This window comes from Cyanistes caeruleus, chromosome 4, assembly GCF_971803275.1.
Source record: "Cyanistes caeruleus chromosome 4, bCyaCae1.hap1.1, whole genome shotgun sequence".
In the NCBI taxonomy this organism is placed as follows: Eukaryota; Metazoa; Chordata; class Aves; order Passeriformes; family Paridae; genus Cyanistes; species Cyanistes caeruleus.
Window position 1 is genome coordinate 43,034,105 of NC_141704.1, and position 5,349 is coordinate 43,039,453.

Here is a 5,349-nt window from a genome sequence, read left to right on the forward strand (position 1 = left end):
GGTCCATGAGTAAAGATATCCCAGAGATGCCAAAGCCAAAGTTTAGTCACAGAAGAGCACAACATTGAGGGTTTTACCCTCAACTCCGTGTGCTTGTCAGAGTTTTGTGCAATTTACAGCCTGAATGTAAGCATTTGTGTGGTGATCCATTCATGGTCCTTGGAAAAAGGTTAGTATCTTCGTGAAGAGATGCTTTCAGAAGAAAATTCCAGTTTTCTAGGAGGAAGCTGACAGTGTGGGGTGCTACTTCCATGTAATACAACTGCAGGATTGCTTTTTATGGCCACACAAAATTAGTCCAAGTCCAGAGAATCCACAATATGAAATAGCCTCATGATGTTGCTCTCAAGCCAATAACCATCTACAGAGGAATGCCATGTATCTATCTTTCTTTTGAATTTCTGATACTTCCCCTCCACAGGCAAAAAAGAGTTTGATCCCAGAGTCTCTTATCATCGTTGAAAGTGGTTATGAAAAGAACTGTGTGAGATGATCACCTGGAAAGGGTTTTCCATTATCAGACTTCTATCAAATGACTTTATCATGGATTTCTACACTGTGCTAAACCTCTGGAGAACTCCAGAAGAGACATGGCAATATCAGTAGTATAATGAACCGGCAATTGATAGGACTCAAGAGGCCAAGGTTTACTGCTGACCTTCTAGCAAGAAATTTAAACTCTGTGCTTTAGCGTCTTCCTCTATAAATGCAACAGTTGCATTTTATATTATTTGACTGGAAGTTTTTTCAGATCAATTGGTAAAATCTGAGTTATTAGCAATTGATTCCACACAGCAGCATGGGGATCAATGTGCCCTGTATGTGCACAGTTCAACATCCTGAATTTCATTGCCACTTCCATTAGTCACCATGGGCCATTAACATCAAGACGTCAAGACTGTTGATGAAAAAAATTGTGCTAAAAGTACAGACACCCCTGGCTGCTTTGCTTCATATCTTTGTGCTTTCTGGTATACAATGATACACAATTTTTCTCTTTCCACACTATTCACAACAATGCAGCCAGACTGTAATGACAAAAGACTTCTCAGTTGTCATTTTAACTGGTTTTGACTTCTACATACATTTAATGCATTCAACAAAAAAAATCTGAGTAAGAAGATTCAATCACAAGCTAGATGGCAAATTGCTTTCCTCAGCAACAGCTGTATTAACAGCAGGGAAAAAACAGTCAGAATATGGTGGGTGTCACAAGAACACAGCCTTCTCCTTCACTTCAAAGCTTCACTCCCAAATTCCTTCCTATTTCTCATCTGAGAATCAGGGAGTTTTAACAGATGAGGAATGATTATTTATAAGTCACATAATAAATTATAAACATAATCTACAATCAGAGGTGTTTTAATTATAGGGGAAACCAGCCATAAAATATGTTCAGGGCTGTACATACAGATATTCCTAAGAGAAATGCATTATTGTAATAGTTTCTAGGACAATCTGTCTTGGGGAATAGAGAGTATATTTAAATTATTAAATCATGGGGCACAATGGGAATATAGAATGAAAAAGTTGGTGCTGAGACCTTTAATGGCTAAAATATACTTTCTTTTCTAAGAAAATAAGAAATCATTTGGGGTTCCATTTAATCTGATCCCAAACATTACTTTGGTAGCATCTTAAATGCATTGAGTGCACCTAGGAGCATTTCTTCTGCCTTATCATCATCTGAAGGGAATTCTGACTATCTGACCAACATCTGGCCTGTCACATGAAATTCCAGAAATTGTCACAGAACACACCACACTCAATTTCTTTGTGAACATATTACAGAAGTTTTGAACTTCAGACAGCAGCTCTGCATAAGATGATAAAATAAGGTCTGTAAAATCTGTTTTTGTGGTACCAGCCTACCTTCTCTCTCTAACACAACGGAAGTGCTGCCTAAGGCCATGAACCACAGCTAAATGCATCCCTGGCCAACTGGTGCTCAGTCACTGCTCAAATGCCCAGCTTGGTAAAGCAAACACTTTACCAAGCGGTTTTCTGATTGCTTAAGGAATGCCTTTCTGGTTGACAAACAAAATAAAATCCAGCTGTTAATTTTAAAGTGTACATTTTCTCCTGGTTTTGTTTTTTTGGGAGTTTTTTTTTTTTGGTGGGGTTTTTTGTTGTTTTTGTTGTTGTTGTCAAGTCACAACACTAGTAAATAAAAGTCATAAATCAGTGCAGTTCTTTTAAATAATTTTATAACAAAAGGCAGTTTCTTCCTGTAATTTTAATTTATTACCTACATTCCTCTTGCTTACTAATGCTAGCCTGTTTTTATATCAACCAGTGATCTTTTCAGTATCAGAACATTTGATAGCTGCCCTAGTGTTGATAATGATGTAGCAACCAGGTATGTTGATACCTTCTAGTTCTGATGGAAGAACAAAACAAAGTGTCAAAAACGTGAGAAAAATATATTTTTTTCTGAAAAATCAGGTAGGTAGAGCTAAAGCCAATAATTAAAAGAACAGAAAACTGAATATGTCGAGTTGGATGGGTACAGAAAAGAAACTCAGTGAATCCTGTGCAGAAATGAACAAAAGGCAGAGGCAGTGCATCTAACCCTTCTTCCTATGTGCAAAGAACACAGAAGAAATTTAGTCATTCTTCAGCATCTATCACAAAAATCTGTCCAACCACAATGAAAATTACTGCAATCAGAAGTATCTTTTTACTGAAACATGTTTTGAAATAGAAAGAAAAGCTTCAAAAAGCTCTTTTGTAGAAACAATTTTTTGTTGCAATCTATGATTTTAGTATCTAAACTGGTGCAATTTGATTTTTATCTGTAAGGAAAATGCTTAACTGTAAAACTGAATGTTATATTAAGATAGTTTTATAGCCAATCATGGCAATAATTTAAATAACATTAAATCATCTGCTGCTGGGTTTTTTTTCCACGTGACATTTTTGTAGGCTATCTTTGAAACTTCATTTATTATTCCTAAAAAAAGCCCTGATGAAGTAATATGGCTAGGAGAATATTTTTGTAATCAAGCTTTCTTTTGGCTAGTATCTGCAAGATTTCGTTTAATCCAAGTAGAAGAAATGAAAAACCCATCTGCAAAAAGTAATGTATTTTTTTACTTCATACATGATATGTAAATATAAGCTGAATCCTAGTAATAAGCACAGAACTTCTGTGCAGCCCTTAGATGAAAAAAATCTTCTTCCATAACATGGGGAGCCAGAGGTCATAATCTTTTGTATCATTACTATCATTTAAACAATCAGTATAAATGATACTGCTTCATAGAGTTCTGCCAGTGTGGAAGCGAGATATTACTGTGCTTTTTTCACCAAATTAGTTCTCCTCATGTTTTTTCCTGAGAATCCTGTAGAATTTCAGAACAATATACCGCATCGTCTCAGTTTAAAATTACCAATTCCCATGATAATTCTGAGTACTTCTAATGAATGTTTGACCTTTTGTGAGCCACAAACCAAAGAAATTGTGGTCAATTAATCTTTAAATGCATATTTCATATATTGGAGATCTGAGGAGAGATGAGTTGCACATGACTGAGTCCCACAGAGCTCATCACTCCACCAAGGGCTGGGACAGAACTGAGCAATGGGGTCTCAGGGCAACCAATATCAGCTGTTGGATGCTCACCTGGGAGTTCAAAATATTCAGCATTTTCCCAGTTACCACAGTGCCACTGGCAATTATAGGAGCTGCACTTGATCTACTTGTAGATGCATGTAGGTGGGTCACACAGGTGGGTCACCTGTGATTTTGGTCTTTCTTGTTTGGTGTCAAGGAAAGTCTTGCCTACAAAAGACATATAGGATTATCCTACACCAGTAATGATCTATGGAGATTATTTTCAAATCTGTGAAATAAATATGTTAGAATTGGCTCAGCCCAAGAATAGGATGCATGCTCAGTGGACAAAGGGGAATAGAAACACTAAAACATCCCTGCTGGCAGAAGCCCTTCAAATCCTTGCTATGCAGGGTAATCAGGATACAGGGAGGGATCTGAAGCAGCTCCTTTTAAAAGTAAATGTTGTGCAGATATAGATATATATATTTTAATTGTCATAAAAAAGCTTCTATGAAAATTAGTTTATAGCATTTTGATTATATAAACAATGCACTGTTCCATTCCAATTTCAACCTTTCACATACTTTATACTAGCGTTATATATACCAAAGCAGTACAAGTATAATCAGCATTCTCCTTATTAAAAAATGATGTTATTGCTAATACCAGGCATTATTTAAGATTTTCATTTAGATACCATACTAATTTTGAAAAAAAAAGTGTCAACAAATTACACATCTTTAATTATAGTTTAATTTATTTGAATTTAAAAATAATAAAAACTCTGAGACATAGATTTTCTCATTTGGAATTCTTGAAGTGTTTCTAACAATGGAGTGGTTTGCTGTTTTGATATTGCTGCCACTTATACACAGATTTATTAAAACTCCAACCTTAAAAATGAAGTTATTTTTCTCTAAGTTAACAGTATAATAATTTTTTAAAAAATATTGCCATTTTAATGTAGTTCAGTGGATATTTTTAATATAATGCACCATTAAAGAAGTAACCAAATCAAAATTTTAAAAATAGCCTTGGCTTATTTCTAAAATATAATCCATTATCCAGAAAGACTTAGAAGAAAACTAATATTGAAATTATATAAGAATATTTTCTCAAATAATTAAAAAAAGGAAAAGCAATGCAAACTGACTTCATAACATTGTATTTCATTTCTATTCAGTCATATAAATTCTTCTCTTTTTTTTCTAATTCTTGTTTTTATGTTGACTTATTTGTCCCAATTATAAATTCCTATGCTGCATTCTGTCCATGTTCTTTCATGCAGAAATGAGTGTGAAAAGTTTTATTTCAGGTCATCAGAAAAAAATAGCAAGATGCCCTATTTGAGTTTCTCCTTTTCTAGCAATTTATGTTTTTTGCCTTATTTTATGAGAACAATGTAGCAGAAATATTTTTCAGGTCCAAACAATATCTTCTAAAAATTTCTCTGGGATAGAGCTGCAGTAGTTAATTTCTTCTGAATCACCCATGACTTCTAAACACTCATCAACAAAAACTGACCCTCTTGATTTTTGTTGTATGAAACAGCACCAAATATTTATCATCAATGTCTCTTTTTCCCTTCTCTGAATCAATTTCATACAGTAATTCATAGTCTGATTCTTTTGTAAGGTCCTTGGTCAATTATTTTCCATTCTCCATTTTAAAGTAGAATTTTGTTTTAGAGAATTCATACTTTACAAATGTGAACATTCTGCACAACGGGTGGTGAAGGAAGAGAGTGAAGGGGTTTTTGGTGGATCTCAGTAAAAAAGGCCCAACAAAAA